A 25878-nucleotide genomic window follows, 5' to 3' on the forward strand; every position below is an offset into this window, starting at 1 on the left:
ACTTTAACATATACTGATGTATCATTTAATAAATTTTCAGTCATGTTGTTATACCTAGTCCTAGATAGAATTATCCAATTCCCACCTTTGTCAGCTTGAGTATATACATATTTGTTGTTAACTTCTCTTAGCTTATTCAAACCCACCCATTCATTTTTGTTCAAATTATATTTTCTATTTCTTTTTCTAAATCTTTCATACTCAAATTCAATTTATTTACAAAGTATATTTTCAAAATGACAAATGGCTGATGAAGTTTTAGGAGGGAAAAATTGCTACTGTATGGAACATGGGGTACAGATAATTTACCATAACCTGTACAAAAACCTGTACCAGAAATAGTCCCTTGGCTCCCAATAATATTCAATCCTTCATCCATAGAACCCTCCAAAATGTTGTACAATTCATTTTCATAAACAGACATACTCAAAAAAGAGTCCACTGCATCATTTCCCCCCTCAGCAGTGTTCAAAGTACATGCACAATTGTGAAAATAAGCTTTCAAATGTAGCTTTTTACAGAAACGGTCTACCTCAAAAATGAGGTCTGTCAAACTGGGAAAATGCATTGGAACAAATTTAGTACCCTTTGAACTCACTGCTCCAATGTCACTGTTTAACACTAAGTCAGATAAATTGATTATTTTCAAGCTCGATTCACTATCTTGAGTACACTGTTGTAATCCATACCTGCATGAAATAGTGTCCAGATAAGACCTCAAAAAGCAGTCCCCAAGAGATCTTTGAACAAAATTAGTTCCTTTTCTTCCTATTACCACGTATGCAACTACTGTTGTTGCCTCCTTGCCATCTCCCACCACGACCTCTCGGTTGCTGCGCTGAAAGAGGCTGTTAATGTGAACTACCCCCTGTCAAATTCAAATCCTCAAAAGAAACTTTCTTTTCACTGCTCAATGCCATTTTGGTGGAGGAAGCTGAAGAGTCTTGCGAGACTCAATATTTACCCTCACTCCGGATGCTGTTAGACCTGTCCTTTCTTGGTTTTCGCTGCCAAGAAAAAATAAAGTTGTTTTTATAATCCTTAATGTCCTATTTGAGTCTGCCTTTTTTTCTTTTAACAACAGCTTCCTCAGCCTTGCTCACCTGAATTGGAATCTCATTAAATTTAGTATTGAATAAGGCAACTGGAATGGACTTGCAAAGCCGTTCCTGCAATTGCAGGATCTCATCCTGTACTTTCTCTCCTTACCTTACATTTCATTTAATCAAAATCTTTAAACAACCTAACGTGCATGCCAAGGAAGCACGTTTCCATTTCTCTAAGAAGGCAGGCAATCAACCCTCAAGCCCCTGGGAGTTAAATCAAGGCTTATATATTTCTCCAGGAGCCTAGTATCATAAAACAAAGTTACCTCTTTGATAAGGAGGCACTCCAACTGAATAAAGTCTGCCTCATTCAAATCTGATTCTCCCAGGTGCCAGAGATCTCTGGAGGCCACCCTTTCATCTCTTTCTTTTCAAAAATTGACCAAGGAGATGTAACTAAAATTGGGACTGGATTCAGCCTGTGTTCCAGCCATAGTAAAGCTAGCTGGTTCAGCGCAAGCCTCACTCCACAAAAAAACAAAAAAATATAAACACTAATGCAAAAAACAAAAAAAAAGGCTGAAACCACTGAAGCTGGTAAAATCCAACAAAATCTCGCCGGTAAAATCCAAACTTTAATGATGCTTCCTGGTACCTCAGCTAGGTGCCTTTAAGGGAGTAATATTTCAGGATAATAATGTCATGTTTTATGTAAACTTGTAATAAGAGGGTTACATTTTGTAATGAGAGTTTTAATTGGGTGACGTCATTAATATGTCCAATAGTAGATGGTAGGCAATCAATAACATATGGATGTGGCAAATTTATTGACAATAGGTTACAACAAGTTCTTTTGGGCAAGTCTCATATTTATAGGGACTCTTGGGCATTCCTGGAGGCTATTAACAAATTATCCTTTAGTGACGGATTTAACTTTCTTACAATTGATGTCCATGACTTATATACCTCCATCCCTCAGGATATTGGAAGGAATTGGGTGAAAGATTTTTTTATTGGATAAACGAGTTGATGGCCCGACAATTAATCTTATTGATTATCTATTGGACCTAGTGCTTAGTAACAATTTCCTTATATTCAATAAAGAATTTTATTTGCAAAAGACAGGGGTTGCCATGGGCTCCCCCTGTGGTGCCACTTTTGCGAATACAGTAATGGCCCACTGGGAGAAGAACTAATTTTTTAAGGATGATATCTTCCAGAGAAGAGTTGTGTGGTACACTCATTATCTGGATGATATCTTCATCTTATGGAGGGGTGACTGGCCAATGGCATTGGCCTTTGTTGACCATATTATGAGTTTTACAAACTTTTTGAGTTTCACCTGGGACTTCCAGAATGACAAAATAGCTTATCTAGATACTGAACTTGCTAAGGACAGGACCAATGGGTGTTATACATCTAAGATATTTGGAAAATCTACATACTGTAATGCTTTTCTACATTTCACCAGTTCCCACCCCTACTATCAGAAGAGGGCAGTGATTAAGGGCCAGCTAGTTAGAGCAGCGAGAATGGTGTCTGTTGATTGTGATTTCTTGGTGGAATGTAACCTCTTGAAGGACATGTTTCTCAAGAGGGGATATCCATTGAGACTTTTGAACCAGCTGCTTAAAGAAGTGCATGATAAAAGAACTAAGGTTGTGTTTAGACCAATATTACTTGGTATGGGAGATGTCAGGCAGCATAATCTGAAACATCGACCCTGACTGCACATATTTTGAGTCCCTCAGAGGTTAGTTCTTTGGCACCGCATGTAGGGCTGGATGTGTCTGGTGGTGTAGCCTGTATAGTGATGACTTGTGAGCCTGCACGATTGCAGATGATCAGTGATACTAATATTGGGTTTATAACCACCTTTTCAATGGATGCACCATTACTAAGATCTATATTGATTAAGAACTGGTGCTTCCTACATGAAGATACCACCATTAGGGATAAGGTTGGTGGGTTTCCAAAAGTAATTTTTAGAAGAGACTGGAATTTGAAGGCAATTCTGGAAAATTGCAGGCCTCCCGAATATTCCTCATATTGTGGTATGTTGAAATGTGGGAGGTTTCGGATGTGTAAATATATTAATACCATTAATTCCTTTACTGTGGGTTATCAACGTTACCGTAATAAATGGAGATTTAATTGTGAATCAAGGGGTATTGTTTATTTGAGCACTTGCAAGAACTGTCCAGCTTTTTATGTTGGCAGGACAGAGAGGCCATTGAAGAATAGGATCTATGAGCATGTTTACAATATTAATAAATTGAATTTAAACAATGCTCTGGCTGGACATGTGAAGGTTAATCCTTCCCATAACTTTTTGTTCCTTGTCATTGATAAAATAGTGGATAATGATGTGGGGGGGGGGTCCATCATCCTTGAAATTGGATGAAAAGGAATTAGCATGGCAGTTGAGGCTTAATGCGCATACCCCCCCAGGACTTAATGATAGTTTGTCTATTAAGTGCATTCTCAAGTTAAAATCCCTTGCTAGTTAGGTTTCCTTTCCTTACATTAATAACCTTACTAATTTTTCCACATTTTTAATATTCTCAGCAGGGTATTAGTGCCTTGTTTCCCTTTCCTGGGTTGGGGTGGTTACTTGGTCATTTAAAATGTCTATCTGATTAGGTATATAATTGTATACGACTTATAAATAAGTATTTGCATGTAAAGTGTCTTAAATGGTTGAATATGGCGTGTGTATATATATATATATATATATATATATATATATATATATATATATATATATATACATATACACATTTTTTTATACCAGTATATGTATGCTTAGATTGGTAATATTTAGTTTTAGTAAGTTAAGGCAGCTATTTCTGTTTGCCGTTTTAAATGTAGGCAGGGTTTGGAGTTCGGTATGATGGTATCATTTGATATGTGGTATTTAAGAATTCATTTGGAATTGTGTAATTTTATGAAGAAGTTTGCTTATTTTAGTAAACGAAAGTGCTTACTTATATGCTTTGGCTTGGAGTGTTTTTTTCTTCAATTTTATTTTCAGTGGAGTTTGTTTAGTTTATTTTTTAGTTTTGACATCATTAATTAATTGATTGGGCTTGTTATATAAGACACTTTGTAATGGTGAAATATTATTCCCTTGAAGGCACCTAGCCCAGGTACCAGGAAGCATCATTAAAGTTTGGATTTTACCTGCGAGATTTTGTTCATTTTTTCCAGCTTCAGTGGTTTCAGCAATTGTTTTTTTTGTTTTTTGCTTTAGTGTCTATATTTTTTTTTTTTTTGTGGAAAGATGTAAGATGTCCCAGGTATTTCATACCTGACTGTTAAGACTGCAAAATCTGTATTTACTTTATTGTATTATTAAGTTATGCATTGTTATTACTTTGAAGATTTTCTTACTTACCATGCTCTTGCCTCATCCTGGCGAAACGTCCTGCATGGGACTGTATGTTGTGAGCCCTCTCTTCTGCAGCTGTGGTAAGAGAAGCAAACCATTATGCATACCAGTTTTGCACAGATTCAGCTTGTATGTTTATAAATTACTGGAAAACATACTTACATATCTGTGGGGGTGCATCCATCACTAGCTTCATGGACCCAGGTGTCCAACGTTCCCCTCTTCCAACAATTCAGGTTATCATAGTGGTGATGACACTGCTCACCAGTGTAGGGGATACTGGTTACACTGGTAAGGTCCATGGTCAAATTATCTCAGGCCTTAGACTTACAGTCTGAGTCCTGGTAATCACCCTGTAACAGCCGGGGTTCATGGTGTTGTACATGGAGTCCAATAAAAACCTTGGATTCCTGCACATCCCACTTTTGTGCCCTAAAACACACTCTCTCACCAACTCCAGGAGCCATACCCACAGTCAGGGTCAGGCTCCAAGGAATTATGTAAAATTCCCACATATTGCCTTTATACAGGCTGCTTTCTTGCCCTTGGGTGTCATGCTGTAACTTTCAAAAAAGCACAGTGTCGCTTAGCATTGCACAAGCTCACATAATCCTTATTTAAACAAAGCTTAGCAACACACAAACTGGAAAAGACCATTGACCATGTTTAAGCACTGCTTAGCATTGCACAGCTTTTCTAACTGTTTCTAAATGTAACAAGTATTGAATTTAAAGTCAACCGATGTTTCAGTCACCTGACACAGTTTCACAGCACTATATGTAAAAAGCATTACTAGTTAGGACTCAAACCCAGGACCTACTACACTGTAGATCATGACTCAACCTATCTAGCCACTGGAATAGTGAAGGGAACTTGAATATCTTCAGATATACTGTGAAGGTGCCTGTAAATGTAGCACAGCTTTGCTGCATGGGTTTTCACTTTGCTAAGCACAGCAGACCTACAACAATTGAATACATCTTGTTTCTATTTTTAGCTACAGATGTCTACTGTTTAAGTGCACCTCTCTACACCTAGCTATGCAACTCATCACATTGCACAAACAGACACATGTAAAATAATATTAATATTGGATGGATTCAGTTTCTATTTTTAGATGTCTAGCAGATCTCTAATGCTTAAGTATGCTGCACTGCACCTAGCTAAGCAACGCACCACATCGTCCAAGCAAGCACATTAAAAAAAATATTTATTAACTTTGAATGCATCCAATTTCTTTTTTTCTCATATAACTTTTTATTTTGTTTATAACATAATATCACAACAATACAAAGAGGAGGGAAACTTGAGAACAATTACACAGTTTATGAATAAAAACCTTGAATAAATGGGTGAATGAACAAAGTAAAAGCACGACAATAAAACCCACACTAATTATATACAATATTTACAAACTAAAAACTAAAATGCTATCATGTAGAGAGGAGGGTTGAAAGAACTAATTGGAGTTATAGGAGATGACAGTGGATCCCCAAATACAACATAACGTGGGGTAGATGCCGTATGTCCAGTTATAAACCAAGAAGAAAAAATTGAATTAATCAGATAGAATTAAGTCAAATAGACAACTCCAGATTTTTCTAAAATAAGCTTTTTTCCTAGTCCCTTTTTATGATGAACTTATGTGCTGAAATATATTTCAAAGCCAGCTCCTTAAATCCATTCCAGCACAATTTAGTGCGATCCAACCAGTTCTTGGTAATATATAGTTTGGTGAGGGAGCAAAGAATAATTAAAACATGCTGTTTTAACTTGGGTAACTTCATGTTAAATATGTGAAGAATCGCTGTTTCCCAAGAAAGGGTGGATTTATGATAACCCATTTTCTCCAAACAAACTTTTAAAGAGCACCAAATATTTGTGGGTATGTTTGCAAAACCAAAATATATGTAATAGGTCCGCTTTTGTAAAGGAGCAGGAAGTACAAGAGGAGGAGATTTTAGAGTCAAATTTATTAAGCATAGAGGGCGTATGGTAAGAGTTGTTACTGATCATCAATTGCGTATATATGAGTTTTTTAAATGGGGATAGTTCCAAGGTAGTTTTTATAGCAGCTAATTTCTTTTCTTTTGTAAACAGAATACCTTGGTTATCCCAGTAAGGAGAGAAGAGGCAGGCCAAATTATGCATTATGGAGTTTATGTGGTCATAAGATCTGGAAAGCATTTTCTCAGAACTTGAGATAGTAGATATGACCTCACAGAGTCTGGAAATATCTTGAAGACTGGCCGAAGGATTTGTAAATTTTGATGAAATTAGTTCTCTTAATTGACATAAAATAATCATGTACTTATTATTGACTTTAAGAATCAGTCGTAATTCGGACAAGGATTTGACTTTGTATTTAAAAATGTCCCATGCTGTGATATCTTTAATAAGAGGACATTCAGAGAGATTGATCATCAAGTTATTGATTTTAAAATTTGGGTTGAGGCGGAGATGTTGTAGAAAAGGGAGAGTTTCTTCTAAGTTGATAAATTGTATCAAGTTATGAAATACTATAACTTTATGTTTTAGAGTATTGGATAATTTATATTTATTAATAATAGGCAAAGGAAGAAAAGGGAGGGTTTTAGGATTAATTTTATTAGTGAGAACATGTTGGTACTATATTTTCATCCATGAGGGGGAAGAGTTATAAGTATCCGGGTTTAGTTTTGAAATAGTTAAAATTCTGTTTGCACAAATAATCATATAATAAAGATGAAAGTTTGGCAAATTTAGGCCTCCCTTAATCTTAGGGTAAGTTCATTTAGAATAACATATCCTTGCTGACTTAGGAAACGAAATAAATTTGGCTAGTTCTATATTTATCTTGGAAAATAGGGTATTCGATATAATAAGGTTTGAGGCATTAAATTGGTAAAGAAGTCTGGGCAGAACATTCATTTTTACTATCGCAGCTTTTGATAGAAGAGACAAATTCATGAGTTTCCATCTTTGAAGATCCTGGAGAATTTTGGACCATGTTTTTATAAAGTTATTCTGCTTGATTGTGTTCAAAATGTATGCCCAGATAGTTAAGAATGAAAGTTGTTTTAAAGGGCGAATCAGGAAAGTAATTAGTTTTATGGTTTACTGGATTAATAGGAAAGATGTGTGATTTCTTATGATTAACCTGATAATCTGAAGCCTTTGAGAATTTGTCAATGGTTTCCATGATTTTGCCCAAATCTGTGTTTGGATTTTGAAGGTATAAATTAAGGTCGTCAGCAAAGGCAGAAAAAAGTATGTTAGTGTGTAGAATTTTAGGGATCGAGTGATGAGTATTCTGAGCTAAGTATAGAAAAAGGGGTTCAATGAAGATATTAAAAAGAAAAGGAGATAGAGGGCACCCTTGTCTGGTACCATTTGTAATCTTAATTGGGTTAGATATGTTTTTATTTACATATAAGTAAGTGGACGTGTTTTCATAAAGAACCTTAATCATATCAGAAAATACTTTGGGTATACTAAAGTGAGTTAATTTAGAAAGAGAAAATCCCAATTTACCCTGTCAAAAACCTTTGATGCATCTAATGTTAAGGCATAAATTGGATTTCTGTCTTTTTTTCTAAATTGCATCAAAGAATCCAGGGTAAGGGTATTATCCCAGGTGTGTCTATGACTCATAAAACCAGCCTGATCAGAAGAGATTATAAAGGGCATGATGTTTTTAAGTCTGTTGGCCACAATGCCGGATAAGATCTTTATGTCAACATTTATTAATGAAATAGGCCTGTAGTTATGAGGATCTGTTTTATCTTGCTTATTTTTTAAAATCAGGATAGTTTTCGAGTTATTCCAACGTAAGTCTGAAATCCATTTTTTATAATGAAGTTGAATACCTTTAAAAGTATAGGGGAAATTATTGAGTTAAAGACTTTAAAGAAATTAGTGGTAAACCCATCGGGACCTGGTGATTTGCCTAATTTAAGGTTGCTAATGACCTCTTGTATCTCTTGAAGCTCTAACAGAGCTGACAGCAAAGACTTTTGATTCTCATCCAGGGAGGGGAAATTAATAGAATTCAGAAAATTTAACATATGAGGATTAACTGTTTTATCTACCTTTTTGCTATAAACATCAGTGTGAAGAGTATGAAATAGCTGTAATATTTCCAAGTCAGATTTATAGATTTTATTCTGATACAGTAACATCGAAATTCTGGGGGAATATTGATTTACTTTTATTATTCTAGCAAGGGTTTTAGATGGAATTTGCGCCCACTCAGAGTAGGTTGCAATAAGTTTTTGTTCTTGCAGAGAGAAATTATGTTGATGCATCTGCAGTAGGTCTTTTTGGGTGTCATTTATCAGTTTAACTAATCCAGGACCTGGGTTCAATATCTGTATCTTTTCTAATGTGGAAAGTTTTTGGGTTAAGCTAAGTTCCTTCTTTTTATTAAGCTTTTTGTAGAAGGAAGCCTTGCTTATCAGGAAGCCTCTCAATCTGGCTTTACAAGCTGCCCATTGGATATCTATTGGTATATGTGAATGGTTTCAAAGTCTAATAATATCTTATTGGTTTCTTGAATTATGTCACTGTTATATAACCAGTTATTGTTTAACGTCCAACTACTGTATAAGGAAGTTAAAGGTGACTTTGAAACGAATATAATGTTAAGGGAGATTTTTGCATGGTCAGATAGAAATCTAGGATCTGTAGAGAATTTTAGTTTAAAGTTTAACAAGGATTCAGAAATCAGGAAGAAGTCCAATCATGACCAAGTGTTATAGCATTTCAAATAGTATGTATATAGTTTGTCTTTAGTTGAAATCTCACTGAAAGAAATTGTATCCAAGAGGTTAAAATCAGACATTAATTCCCCAAGAGCTAAGGAGGCTTGGAAATTATACGCTAAGGATTTGCTTGTATGATCTAAAACAGGATTTAAAACTGCATTCCAATCACCGCCAAGTACAAATTGGTAGTTTTGAAATGTGCAAAGAATGTTGTAAATCTCCATTATGAAGATTTGTTGTTGTGAACAAGGCCTATACACATTTAAAAAAAAAGGACTGGTTTAATGGAGTTTGGAATTGTGGATGTGAAGTAACACCATCTACCATTTATGTCTGAGTTCATCTCATTTATTACCCCCTGGAAATCTTTTTTAATTATGATGGCAACCTCCTTTGAGTTAGTGCTATCTCCCGCAGCTATAATAGATTTTATCCATTTCGTTTTTGTTTCTTTCATTCAATCTTCCTTAGGCATATGTGTTTCCTGCAAGAAACATATGTTAGCTTGTGATTTGAACATCAAATGCAGTAGGAGAGACTTCTTAGCTTTATTTTGTAAGCCTCTAATTTTCCACGAATCTATGGAGCCATGTGTGAATAGTTTTATAGATTAATATGCTTTGGCACATCAATTTCAACAGATATGACATCAAAAACATATATGTAAAGGAGATTACATAAACAGATGGGCGTAGTAGGGTTATGGAGATCCACTTAGTACTTCCAACCAGAGAAAATGTAAAAACACTGATAGATATAATATAGCATTCCTTCACATACAACCCAGTGCCTACCCACCCAGATCCCCTATGTGAGGGAATGCTATATGTTTTGAAAACATGACATCATTTTTTAACTGGTAATAATAGCATAGTAATAGGAAAAAACCCTAATAGTGATTTAAGATAACCAAACAACATTAACAACAATACTATACATATGTACAACAATATATTCATCCAAAAACTGATCATTCTAGAACCCTATAACCATGCAACTAAGAGCAACCTAGGAAATAAGTAGGATATGTAAGACTGGAGTAATTAAGGAAAGGTTATATTTAATGTGGAAAGAAAAGGAGAAATAGGACAATGACATACACAAGTCAGTAAGTAAAGGACTAATATAGTCATAACCAAGGTTAAACAACTAGAAATTAGAACAAAATAAAAGAATAAAATATGACTACTTTGTAGATTTATATATAGAATAATACACAAACAAGGCTGGAAGGATTATTAAAGTAGTCTAACATTATAATGGTAGATAAAGATGAAAAAGAGGGAAGGAAAATACTAAATCTAAAGGAAGGTAATAGTTTACTTGAATATCATAGAAGCAAGACATGCAAGTGAGACATTATAGAATGAGTCGCAAGCAGGTGGATATTCCATCCTGTTTAGTAGACAAATTGTGCAATATATGGTTATTTGTGCTAACATTGAGATAAGCTAAGAACTTTTTGCAAAATATATAATAGTTATTACAACAACCATAAGGGCAATGCACTTCTAAATCTAAAAACCATAACAAGATAGTAAGATGTCTGGATTCAATACACAGCAATGGCGGCACACAAATAAATGAACAAATATATAACAAGGGTTGTATACAGATTATAAGCCAACTAAAATCAGACTCATTTAATTGGTGTTCGTTTAATTAGACAAAGATTTATTAAAAGGAATTTGCGCCTAGTAAGACAAAAAGATTGATTTGTGTATAAAGATAATTAACGGGAGTAGGCACAAGATGCATCTGCTTGAATCTCTTTCTGATGTATAGCAAAAGTCCCGTTAATACCAACAAGGACTCCTGGATTCTAGCAGCATTTCTGGTATAGAACAACAAGTAGAAACATTGGATAAACTAGCCTGTCTTACAATCAGAGATCTTGTAGTATCAATATAATCACCAAGGCATTTAGTACCACATACATGGCATAAAAAACAATAATGCTTCTTAAATAAACAATAACACTTCTGCTCGTAAACCTTAGATAATGAATCTGACATTCCATTTTAATGTGTTCCAGGCAAAGCAATGATAGCAACACCCAAACTGATGTTTCATCAGAAACTGCAGTCTCATGAATGAAAAATGAGTTGTGACTGGCACTGCCACTATAAACAAGCCAGTTCAGAGTATGTTACTAATTTAATGTATGTCTGCTGCTAATCATGATTATTTTGGAGAATAAGCATACAAAAGGCAACAGACAATACTAACTTGAAGGTGATCGCTATTTCCCTTATCTGACTCAGACATTTTATAAAAGCTATGCTGCAGATACTGGCTTTTCCACGATGTGTGGTTCATTAGCCATTGTCTGACCTATTATGAAGCTATTTCTAAGGAAAGAGGAGCTAAACTGTGACTACTGTTTTTACTGCTGATTTAGCAAAAGGAAACAGTCATCAGAAATTAAGACTGTGATAAAGTTTATAAGTGTAGTGACTTTAACATAAATGCATGCTTATGATTTCCAAGCATATATGAGCTTTGGATATCCTTACTCTATCTTATCATATCTGGAAATGTATGAATTGTTGTAAATGTGTGCCAGATAAGTAATGATACATTAGAAGGTGGCATCAGAGTTATTTTACTGTACGCATGATAAGATTAAGCTTGTTCCTGCTTTGCCTGCCAAAACAGTTTGAAAGCTGGGCTATGTATTTTAATTACAACACTAGTAATATTCTTCTTCTCATTTCTATTAAAGTGATAACGGAACGTGTTGAACTTACACTGCGCTGTGAACTTGCAGGGGCATCGTTATTACATATCACTTATGCTTAGCTCTGAACAATCCAAACATTTAATTTTCATTAGCATGCAGTTATAATTCAAGTGAGTTTCCTAAAAGTAACAAAACTTTGGAGTGTGATACTAGGTCGAGCAGCTTGTGGCTGTGCAATTTTGATAGAAGATCATCGATAAGGCTAAGAGCCGCTAAATTAATATGTCCAGGGAAGCTGTTGTGACATTTTGAGCAGGAAGGAAGATTTTCTGTGCGGACAACTGGAAACCAGTAAGCAGAAGTGACCCACTAGGTATTAGTAAATCACCTGAATGCTTCCCAGCTGGACTAGAGCAAGAAGCTTGAGTGGGCACAGCAAAAATTGCAAAAAAATAGGACTAAACAGAAGGTATAGATGCAAGTTCAATTACTGGAAAGGCAACTGTAGTTATCCAGTATTAAGGAATGGGATGAATAGCTTTAATCGATATTAAAAGCTTTCTAAGATGCAGGAACACTGTTGAAAGCTGTGAGAAAAGCTTCTTTTGCCTCAATTAAAGTGTTAGCTGTAAATCTTGTCCCATTGTAGACAAATATGAGTATGCTCGGATATCTCATTTGAAACTTGATATCCCTTTTAATAAGATCTGCACAGAACGGAGCAAGCTTCTGTCTATCAGCTTTAATAGAAAGAGGTAAGTCTTGTGAAAAAGACAGCTTATGGTTATTCCAAGTAAAGGATTTATATTTCTTGGCAGTTATAAGAATTCTTTGGGTATCTTGAAAGTTTAAAAGTTTTGTATATACTTGATGCGGTGTAGTAGAATCCTGTTTTTTGTATGCAGCATGATGTGCTCTCTCCACTATTATATCAGAGATGCATCCATCTGAGCATAGGAGCTGTTCAAATATTTGTTTAGATATTTTTAATAAGGCCTGATTATCATAGGACTCAGGGAGACCCCTGATTAGTATGTTGTTGCACCGGCTTCGTGCCTCGAGGTCCGTTATTTTTAACTGAAGTTCTGTAATGGAGGAGGTTTTGGCACAAAGCTCATCAGTTAAGTTTTTGATAAGGAAATCATTTGAATGAGTTTTTTGTTCAAGAATATCCACTCTATCAACAATCTTGTTTATAACGCTTCCAAATTTGGCCAGTTGATCTGAGAAACCTTGTATGGCAAGTTGGATAGGTTGGAGCGCCTCTTTGAGTTCGTCCATGTGGAAGTTGGTTTCAACTTTTGGTTTAGTGCTGTTTTTTACTGGTATCTGTTGGTTGTTTATTTATTCTTTGTCTTTTAGAGCCTACCTCTTTTTCTGGTGAGAAGACCGATGAAAGTTTGGCTTTGGTAGTCTGTGTCTCCATACAATCAGGTTCCTTTGCCATGTTTAGTTCGATCTTAGTAAACTGGATGGGCAGAAAGTTAATTCAGGCCTTTGGATACACGTGGCTGGAGCACTTATCCAAGTTTTGGGATTATTTTAAGTTTTTAGTCCAAGTAATATTAATAAAATCACTGATCTAGTAGGTTGAAGATAAGATGTGTTGTCCTCTCCTTTAGAAAACGATACTGGTGCTTAAGAATGGAGTTATCCTAGGAAAGCTGAAACTGAGGTAAGGAGCTCTGTGCAGAGGGTGCACACTAGACAACCATCATCTTGGAATCAACTTGAATGCATCCAATTTCTGTCTTTAGATGTCTAGAGGATGTTTGATGTATATGTGCGCAAAGCTAAGCATAGCTAAGCAACATGCCACACCATGCAAACAAGCAGATAAACATAAAAAAAAAATTAAAATGCAATTTAATGAATTAAAATGTCTTGTACACTTTTCTGCCAAGGTGGATGGACTGAAACGTGTGTGACTGCACTGTCAGTCTTACAGGGATTCAGTATCATGTTGCTGTGACCTTCCTTAGGCATTCTCCATAATTAATATGTATGGCACCCTACCAAGGGGGAACCATGGCTGTCTACATGGATACATTCCATGTAAGATCTATACAGAGCCTTCACAGACTTTACTGAACCCTGGGGTACATTTTTCTGTCATACTTTCAGATGATATAATCATTGTATTATGTCAACAAATCTGTTCATATATCTCCACAGTGTATTATATGTTTGTATTTATATTTTTTTAGAGCTTTTCTCCTTGGGCCTTTATTGAAAATAGGTTTCTGACCCAATCAGACTTTCCCAGTTACCAAATATCAATAAACAATAAATAAAATAATACATTTGTATTTTGGCAAGTTATCTGTTGTTTTTTTTTACACAGAAAGCAACTCTTTTGGAATCTATCACATAGTCTTAACAACATTGAATTAAAACAAAGCGTATGTGTAGTTTCCAGTTCTATACATTTTTAAAGTATCTGTTTGGCAACGAACTCCAGTCTTATGTTAAGTTTGGCTATTTTTTTTTTAAATATAAGACTTAAACTAGGCTGAAGAAATAAAATTACCAGTTTTGTTCAATTCAGATATTGATTTTTTTCAGTAATATCTAGTTAATACAATCTTAATAATCCTAGATATGAATTCAGTTAATCTATGTCTCTCCTGTCTTTTACATTCTTTGTCTAAACACACACTACAAACATGAATCTTTCCTTTTTGTCTGTCCTTTGTATTTTATCCATTAAGAGCCTTGTCCACTAACCATGAACACATCACCTCTAGCCATCTGTATTATTCTCAATATTTTTTCCATGTGACCTCTGTATGTACCCTAACCATCTGTTACAGTTGTTTTCTTTAAAACAGCCATGTCTATGTACAGTGTATCATTGTTTGCTTCTCTAGAACTGTACCACTACTGAAGTAACAGAATGCAAACTCTGCTGAATTAACAGAATGCATTTAGTTTCCAGATGTATATAGATCACAGCAGTGCCTTTGTTGAGATACATATGTGCTAAGCTGTGTGAATGTGTCAAAGACTTTGCTGCAGTAAGAAACTTAAATATTTGTATAATAACTAAGGACACCGTGACTTTTATTGGGAAACAACCTTAGCTTACAAAGATAAGGAGAATGACATTTCCAAGCAAGCTGTCTGTAAACTGCTACTCACTATAACTTTCTGGACTGTTATATTGCTAGTGTCCAGATGAATATAATTTTAATAATAAAATGCTGTTATCCATTATATTCTAAAATGCTACAAAATGGGTGGCTTGGTTCGTAGCTTGGAAAGGTCCCTTAACTTGCCCACCTGTCCAGTTAATAAACAAAAAAAAAAGAAAAAAATTATATGTTATGATAAGACAAAAAATAATAAATCAGCAAGAGTCTAGGTTGTTGAGATACACTAAATAAATAAACAGACAGATAAATAAAAGATTAGGTTGTTAAGACCTCACTGATTGAACATATCTGTAACAAAACGTTTTTATTATTTTGTTTGAACTAATAAGTCCTGTACAACATTTGTGCTAAAGCATGGCATAGTCAATCAGTTTCTACCAAATAGTCTCTCACTAAACTTGTTATTGTTGAGATGCCCTGTTCTCATTTTAAACTAGTAAAGTGGCAAAGATGGTCCTAGTTGTTATATTTTTTTATTTTGAATGAAAAATCTGTGATATAATGTGCTTCTTGGGAATAATAAGTGGAAAGACATTCATTGTTTCTTAAAGGAATAAATTTTGTGATCAAATATACATCTTATTAACAATTCCCACTTTATAGGCACCATAACATAATGCAGGGTTTGTATCTTTTTGGGTTTGGCTGCCTGGGTAATGTACAAGCTAATCTACAATTTGCATAAACAATAGTTTATACTTCAAAAATGGTTTTACACTAACAACATCATTGCTAGCTGGATGTTTATTAGCTTTCTGTAGACTAATCTAATGCTACTGTGCTTGTTCTGTTTTGTTTATATCATCCCCTCTTCTTTTATTAAAAATCAGTTGCAACACCATGAATTTAAGTGAGTGAGTTGTAGATTAGTTTATTAAATATGCCTGATATAGTATGCATTTAATGATTTGATGGATTTTGACATTTTAATTTCACATTGTTTTTAACCAATAAACATTTGCACTCTCAGTCACATGATATTCATGTACCTTTAAATAGCTGTAATTGCCTTTGAAATTTGTATACCTGATGAAACTCTTTTGCAAAAGCTTGCTATAGCTTGTATTCCATTTGTATAATAAATTAGCACATTTATCATTGTGGTGATTTTTAGTTGATCCTTTGTGCTTGTGCTTTTACCATTTTGGTGGACTTTATCTGTGGAGCAGTACTTTTGTTTTTTCTTTGGGACTTATCAATAGTTGTACTATGTGTTGAACAAAGCCCCCTCCATGCCCCCTGTGTACAGTGCTTCTAACTGTACCCTCTTAACTAATATAATTAACTCTGATGTTACAAATTCTTGGAGTGAATTATACAAACTTTAGTGAGTACCAATGCACTTAGTCAAGTTTGACTTGGACAATCAAATGCCCTCATTTGTCTGTACACATGCATCAACATCTCTCTCTCTGTATCTATCCATCTATCTGTTTAATTATATTTAATATGCTATATTTCCAATTCATGTCATTGTGTGCCCTGATGGTACTGTGTGGATAAATACACAGAAATGTGGTCCCCAGAGTGTGCTGGCATGCATATCATTATTTGGCAATATCTATTTATACTTTATATATTAATGCTCATGTTCTGTAATGATTATCACAATACATGCATTTCATTTTATGTCTAACGCATCTTTAAAATGCAATAAATTCAGAGCTGTTTCTGTTTTGCTGAGCATGTGAGTTATTTTATTTTGCTACACTCTCTATTCTTGCTCTTGATCATCATGTTTGGATCAAAGCCATAAAAACTGATGCAAGTCATACTGAAAAATTCAAGAGGTAATCTTATTATTAGTGGATTAATGACAAAACACTGCCAAGGAAAAGCTCTTCACATTGCTAACGTCAATCGGCACAAAGTGCCAACATTATATGACAATGCAAGAGTCAGCTCATGTAAGATGCTGGTTCTATAGAGCTGAATGTCACAAGTAGGAAAGGAGAGGGGCTTTGATCCTGCTCTTGTTTTTGCCTTTTGCTTTCAAGAAGTGCTATTTGTTTCTTTATAAGGAATAAAAAGGCATATTACAGAAGAAAATATTCAAGAAGTTCCATGGACAGTGAGAATGTTCATGAAAAGAAGGTCAGTTGATATATCTTTATTTTAATGTTTTATTTATTATTCATATTTATGATCTGCAAAAAAAGACAATTTTCAAGCCACAAACCATGTAAAAAGCACAGGCAGTAAAGTATTGTCCACAATTATATGTGCACAAGATGTTAAATGCATTTTAGAGAAACAGAATACAAGTGTCACACTATACAGTACACTCTAGTGTAACTGTTACATACACTAGGGATTTAAGCTAGCTATACATATATACATATGAAAATTGTGCAGTTAGTTAACTAGAGCAGAAGTGTAGTGTATGTTTGTGCTGCTGAAGAGCTTGTTTTTGAAATTGGCCTTGTGAACTAGAGAGTTATTGTATAGCCAATTGGCCTTGTGAACTAGAGTTACTGTATAGCCAATGAATTGAGCATCTGTCACTCTGCTTTACTCTGCTGGAAGGAGGTATGGAAACTCTGAAATAGCAATTGCATAATGGCAGTGAGAACAAGAATGAATACTTCTCCATAACCAATGGGCAGTGTGTACTATACATATCAGGCAATTATACACTAGATGGTGTGGGGCTTCCATGGCATCATTGTGTATAGAGCAATGTTTGCAAAAAACGCACATCCACTTAGAGTGAAAGCACTGTACTTTAATGTTTACAAGATGCCTGAGTCTAACAGAGTACCCAAGAAAGCTTCTGTTTTGATAGTAGTTTTAGTATACGAACAGTGTAAACATTACTGGATATGATTTCTCTGTGTTTTTCCTTCCAGTTTTAAGTTTGAGCTCTAACACTCAATTTATCCATTTATCACATATTGAAAAAAAAAACATTTTGCTGAAGAAGGGTTAAGAAGAATGTAACATATGTTTGTACTCTTAACTTTTGCATACTATCTGCAGTGATATTATTGGTATATGGCAATTTTAATCCGTGTCAAACTAATGTATAAACATAAGAGACAATATGAAAAATAACTAACTGGATCTCATGGCAATAAATCTGCCTCCTCTGTTTACTGAACAGTTTGCACTTTCATTCTACCAAGCACAAAGAATTTCTTCATATAAATGTATTAAGCAAAAAGTTCACATCAATATAATAAAGTTAAGTCACATGACATGAAAACATTACATCATAAATAAAGAATGAAGAGTGTGCTAGTATGGAACAACACATAAAAAGAATAAAAACACTGAAACAAGAACAGTGCCAGTAGAACATTGGATATTTATTATAAGTATATTGTATAAAGGACAGTCGCAGTCAGCTTCATTAATATTGTAAACACTGGGATTTAAAATTAAAATGCATTTAAAATTCAAAGTATCATTGAGCCTTGCATATATCAAGGCAGTGAAGTATACTTACTAATGCACCTCTGATCTTATATCTGAAAAAACACTTTTACCTTCCCTATAGATTATCTCTAAAGCATGCAAATAAACACTAAAATTCCTACAAATTTCACTGTGTTTGTATACCACATTGTTTTTTCCTTCTTCTGGGTAGCTCAAGGGGGTTGTGAAATCCTAATTTTCAAAATATGTGCAGTTATTCCAAAGTAAAATGAAATGCACCTTCTCTATCCAGCTGCAGAGATCATGTAGGTGGATATGCAGGTAAAACTTTCCAATGCTTGAAAAATTCTCCCTGTGACTGAATTAACAATGTAGGGGCTATTAGAAATGTATCTACAATACTTATGATCAGCTAAAGTGCATGTCACAAAGAGTTTTTCTCTAAGTATTCATACAAATGTAAAAACATGTAGATGTGGGTAAACATACTTTATGCTTATTTTCAAGCCTCAGCATAAGCACGACAGCCTATTACATACACATATAGCTTCTTCATGTTAAGTCCATGAAGATTTACTTGCATTATGGACAAAGAGCCAATCATTTGGGCTAGATGGATGGGAACAGTTTACTGCCAACCACCTAGACTATCATCGGTGATCTGGCATTACCACATCTCCCCTTCTTTGAGACAGAATTACATTATTTTAAATAATGGCGTTACATGTTTTGTATAAAGTTAAAAATGATCAACATGTATATGTTTTCATGCACAAATAACATTTGATATCATTATGAATGCACATTTCAAGATATATTTGATACGTTGATCAATAATATATGTTCTGTGACATCTGACACAGAAAATAGCTTTAGAAGCATTTTACATGGTGTCTTTTAGACACATCTTTAGCAGATGTATGATAATGCGGAGTACACAAGCAGTAAAACATTTGACTTTATAGTCTTTAATAGAATTTTTTTTAGCGAATAGTTATTTGGCTACTTATCTGATTATGTAATGGTAACTGATCTCAGGATCTTAGCTGCAGTCTTATCTCATGCCCTTTCTGGGTAGTTCAGTCAGGCTAAGAACCCGCAAAAGGAAACTGTTTAAACTGTGAAACATAAGAGTTTGATCTGTCTAGATAAGTTGGCCTTATTTGCATGGTTGTAACTAGATTGGGGCAAAAGGGGCAGCTGCCTTGGTGCAAGCTGTTAGGGAGTGTGATTGATTGTTTGTTACTCAGAGAGTTTGAACACAATGTTGGTATGTGTGATTGGTAATAGAGGGCTAAAATTTTATTTATTCACTTAATTTATTTATTTATTTTATTTATTCTTTGTTAAACCTATTGAATGAATTGTTCCAAGGAAGCTTTTTAGTTATAACCCAAGCTACATGGGGAAAGACAATACAAAATCTTGTTAGGAGTTGAATAAAACAATGCAAATATTATGATAACTGAAAAAGACTGCATATACAAGACATTGCAGAAGTATGAAGTTGCATATTCAAAGCATTACTGAAATCTACAACTAAAATACACTGAAAGACAGTATATAGACTTTTTGATAAGTATATGTCTTAAGATACAATCTCAAGGAAGTAACATTTAATGGAAATACACTCTGTAAGAAAGTATATAGAATACTTTGCAGAACTGTATGTCTTTAAATACAGTCTGATGGAAATATAATCTGTAGTAATAATGTAGATAAATATACAAATAACTGAGGTATAGTAAGAAGGGGAGCTTTTATCCCTTATCTCTGTTAATATACTCAGTAGCCTATTATCTGCTCCATGTTGACTTGTCCTCACTTTTTAAGCCATGGACAATCCAATCCTATTTGACCTCCTGTTTTTCCTCAAAACCAGTGGCTTTACAAACACCTATATCATACATCTCAACCTATTAGTATAAGAAATCTGAGCAAAATTAGAAATAATGGGGGGAGAAATGCCAAAATACGGGCAGATTTTAAATATTATTGTTAAAAACTTAGAAAATTGCTAGACTGACAGATTTTGTGTTATTATACATTTTCTGAAGAATATGAAATCTGAAACTCAGATGTCTATATAGTGACATCAGTCCTCTATAATTTGCTATCAAATCAGGAATTGTATGAAGAACAGACAAAATATATGAGGCAAAAATCTAGACATTCTACAAAAGCATGGACAGTTGAAATGTATGACCTGTACTAGGGATAGGTTCTTAACTCAATGTTTTCCCAGCCTATGGAATAATTTATCCACTACAGGTCATACAAAAGTTCTATATTATTTCTCTTTAAGGTTATTCTTGATGATTGGATAGGCAGAAACAACTTTACATAAGGGTTATCATGTATAGCCCTTCTTCATTAAGTACTTGTAAAAAGTGGCAAGAACTTTTAAGTGTCTGCTTAAAGGTGTATAAAGTTCTTATGATCAATTGCCTAGCATTATTCCTACTGTATATTCCTATATTTGTTCATACAGGGAAAGCAAGAGCTGGGTGTCCCTCTTGCATTAAATGGGTACTCTCCCCTTTAAAAGAAGCCATCCTTCCACCATTAAGGTACTCAGCAAAAAGGTTATGATAAGGTGTGGCATACTGCATTTAAACAGTCAGCTCATGTATCTGTGAGGGTGCATTTTGCTGCACAAAGTGTAGATGTGTTCCAGCACAAGTCACATAGAGGCACCTACTTGATGTGCACAATGCTCATTCATACTTGTGTGAACTTGCTTATGAAAATGAAAAGATGTGTGTATCTGCACAGTAATGTGTTTCACAGAGCAGTTTGTTAAAGACTCATTTATATAAGCACTTTGTAAAGTTACCTAAATCTGTTGGAACATAATATGCGCTGTTATTTTGCTTACCATTGTTTACCAACTTTACATGAAGATTATTAGAATATCAAATGAACTGGAAGTGAAATTACTGAAGTGTAAAGGTAAACATAATCAGAGCATTTCCTTACATAAATGATAAGTCAGAAAATGTATCTACAGTACTGGTAAGAAAAGTGGTATTAGTACCATTACCTTCAGTTATTCTGTTAGCAATTTCAACTTATACACCTAGGAATGCTTTTGTGTTTTTGTTATATGCTGCAGTTAGTAGTATTATATTTGTCACTGTCCTTGCACCATGCAAGAGAAATGCACAGGACCATTGTACAAAGACATGCTTGATTGTAATGAGGCACACACTATCAAGCACCTTGTGGGCTACATACTCACAACCTTCTAACTGCACAATATGCATCTGTCAACAAGCACATGCAATAAAGCTTCATGGTACTGTACTGCACTGCACAGTGATGTATTCAGAGAAACACACACACACACACACATACACACACACACACACACACACACACACACACACACACACACACACACACACACACACACACACACACACACACACACACACACACACACACACACACACACACACACACACACACACACACACACACACACACACACACACACACGTATTGCTGTCAGTCTAGGACACTCCCATAGCTAGTGATAACTACTGTGCTACTCTAAGGATCAGCATGTTACAGCAGCAGGGAACAAGACAGAGGCAGGATAACTTCACTCCTGAGGAGAACCACATCTTCATGTAGGCATTTAAGACCTATAGTAAATGCCTATATGCAAAATGTGGTCCTAGACAGGCAGAGCATGCTGAAGTATGGAACTGAGTGCTGCCAGATATAAAGGCTATTGGGGGATGGAATTGCAGATTGACACAATGTAGGAAGAGAGCTAATGATATGGTGTCCTGTGCTTGGAGTAAAGCTTGGCAGAATGCTATTGCTTATAATGTCACTTATGGGGGGTTTCCCAATGGGCAAAAGCCTGACTCCTGAAGAAAAGTATAGCATAGGTACTTTACAAACTGTTGTGGATACTGACAATTTGGTACATCTATCACGTGTCCACAACTTGAAGAATAGGTCAGTAGTATCATGCAGCATTATGGATACTGTGACAGCCTATTTATAGTCAGCTTGCATTACTACATATCTGTTTCAGTGTCTCTCTACCAGGTAATTCAGGATTGACGGTCATTCCAAAACACACAGAAACATTACATGATACATGTAAAATTCTTCACTTTATCTGTACTGCTGAATGTACAGAAGCTTACATATACAGGACTATAACAGCATACGATGTGCTTGCCATTTGTTCACAGGTATGTCAGCAACTACTCCATCATTGGTAGACTATGGTGGAAGACAACAGGCTGATGTTGACAGCTATGTGGCAACTGAAGATGATGCCATTAGTTTCACTCTCATGATGCATCTTGACTACAATGACAGGGTCTCCCTCCCACAGCAGGTTGATGACTCCAACATGACTGATGCTGGATTGCTGGAGCACAGGTAGTGCACAGTGCCTTTACCAGAAGGGCTTGAATCCCCATGAATCTCCACCTCTATGTTAAATACACATGTGGAACTTCTGGAAGTGGAAATGACAATGTTGCATGTTGGGATACCCACTATGTGACATCTCTACTGGGTGTGAGATAATGGAAGTGATCACAGCTGGCTTGAGAGACACAAAAGTAGCAAATATGCTGGGACATTGTCCAGGTACAGGTTACTGCTACTGAGAATCAGATAAACATGAAAGTGTTATAAGGAACATGTGAGGACTTTCATCAACTTGTCAGAATGGTGGAGGCCAAGGACAATGTCATGATGATCCTCCTGTCTTGTACAGCATGCTTGCCCATCCAGCATCCATGTCAGCTTCTGTTTGCACACTTGTGACCAGACCACACTAGACACATATGGCTAACACAATTGACTTAACCCATAGCCTCCTGCACAAAGCCAAACATAACGGGAGGACAAAAGCCCAGAATTAGGGACCATGTGTAAATATTACTCAAATTCACTTAAAAAGTTAACAAAACAACAGGTTTAGCATCAATATTCATTTTTTCAACAATAAGAAGCATGAATCTCTAATGGTTGGCATTATTGATTGACTGTAGTCCTTACTGATTTGCCAGTAAATCAAACATTTTAAAGGAGACAGAGCAAAAGTATGATGTAAAACCAGAGACATTCTGCAGAACTCTTAATAGCTGAGAGGTATGACTGGGGCAGAGAGGTTAGGTCCACATATGTGGGCAATTTTCATGGCTAGCATTTGCTTCAGCATTCATGGATGTAAAGGGGTAGTGGAGTTATCATTAAACTGTAATTGAAAACGTTTTCTGTGTATTTGAATGCAAAATAATCTTGGAAAATATTCAATTACTCCAGGGATATTTACACTGGAAGGTGCTAGGCTCAGTATGAAGTGGATGAATTCCTGAGGAGCCAGTTATTATAACTCTCATCTACAGCTGTACAGCCTAAATCTTGTTTCAGTGTGGTAGGTGTTGATTACTAAAATGAGTCAGAGCCAGCACAAAGTGTGGTATAGCAATTTAATGCACAAAAATATATAACATCATTGGTGAAGGGAAAACCTCATCCCAACACCCAAACCAAACCGGTTTCGGCTTAATAGCCTTCTTCAGTGGAAGACAGACAAAATACAAACAGTAGGACAAAAAAGACCTTCTTATAAACCTGCAGACAAGTGCCAAAAGACTTCCCATTGGTTAGTTTAAAGGCATTCATTTACACCAGGAGGGAAAAGCCCCCCTAGTTTGATTATCCATTTCTTTTCCTTAACATTTAAAATATTATGCCAGCCAACTTTATCCCTACAATTTCCTAATATACCGTCAATGATCGTAAATCTAAATGTTGCAGTATTGTGCTAGCAAGTGTGTTTGAAAAGGGCATTGGACTGCCTTTTATTCCTTATATCACTCATATGCTCTCCAATTCTAAATTTGAGAGGTTTTGAAGTTTGGCCCACGTAAAACACAGAGCATGTACAAGTAGCCAAATAAATTACCCAGCTTGTAATGTAATTTGCCAAAAAAGTGATATTAAAGACAGTAGATGTATTTTTACTGGTAAATTCTTTGATTTTATTCACCCTATGACAGTGAGAACAATGGCCACAAGGGACATATCCCACCAATGAGTCTCCTGTGAGTGTCCGTTGAATTGAGGCAGTTCCCCTATAATCAAACCTTTTATAGTGACTAAAGAAGGAGCCCAAAGTACGGCCTCTGTGGAAAGAAAAAGAACATTTGTCCCCCAAATCACAGACAGTCTATTTTCTGCCAACAAAATGTTCCAGTTCCTGTTGATAGTGTGCATGAATGATTTAGTATTCTTGCCAAAAGTGGTAACACATCTTATCTTGGACTTGGTATCTGATGGTTGTACCTGATATTCCAATAGTTTTGACCTATCTTGACTAGAGACAAATTGGCAAGCCCTGCTGATGACACCTGATTTGTAACCCCTATCCTTAAATTGATTACTTAAATCTTATTTATAGTGATCAAATGTTGAGGAGTTGGAACACATCCTTTTCACCATCAAAAACTGAGATTTTGGGATGTGTCTGATGATATGTTGTGGGTGGAAGCTGGTGGCATGCAGGAGAGAATTGTACTGAGTAAATTTCCAAGGTATTATCCAGATTTCTGCTGACAAGGACATCCAAGAAGGTAATCTCAGTCATGCTGAAAGTAACCTTAAATTCTATGCCCCATTTGTTCTCATTGAGATAATCAACAAACTCCTGCAAAAAAATGTCATCAGACTTCTACACCAACCAACAATCATCAAGATAATGCCTCCAGATGTCAATCTCATTAATATACAAATTATGACAAGGATCATAAATCAACTCCTCCTCCAGATATGCCATGAACAGATTGGCATAAATGGGTGCAAAGGAAGCCCCCATAGTGGTTCCTTGTACTTGCCAAAAACATTGGTCTTGAAAGTAGAACACGTTTTTTGTTAAAACGTGTTCAGCCAGGCAGACAAGAAAAGTGTTAAAACCTGGTTCATATAGTTTAGATCTATCCAGCCAATACTGTAGGGCTATCAACCCTGCCCAATGTGGGATATTGGTATACAAAGAGGTGACATCCAGGGTACATAACAGCTAATCTTGTTTCAGTTGCATTTTTGAAATGACACCCAAAAATTGGGTAGTGTCTTGAATACGGGCTCGCACACAAGATAACAGTGGTTTCATATATAATGTTAAAAATTCAGAAAGGGGTTCGGTGAGGGAACCCCTACCTGCTACTATCGGCATATCTGGTAGGTTTTTGGGATATTTATGGATCTTAGGTAGAAGATAGAGGTACTGTTGTTTAGGATTAAGTACCTTAAGATGAAAATTATCTGCCTTGGTAATGATGCCTTGCTCCTGAACTTCATCCAAAAAGGTGTCAATCTCCAGTTTAAACCTCCTAGTAGGATCTAATGGCATAGTCATATAGTATCTACCATCTTCTAACTGTTTCTTTGCTTCCCCACAATAAGAAACCCAATCTTGCATCACAACTGCACCTCCTTT

This window comes from Protopterus annectens, chromosome 5.part0 (assembly GCF_019279795.1).
Source record: "Protopterus annectens isolate FY-2018-M chromosome 5.part0, PAN1.0, whole genome shotgun sequence".
Classification (NCBI taxonomy): domain Eukaryota; kingdom Metazoa; phylum Chordata; order Ceratodontiformes; family Protopteridae; genus Protopterus; species Protopterus annectens.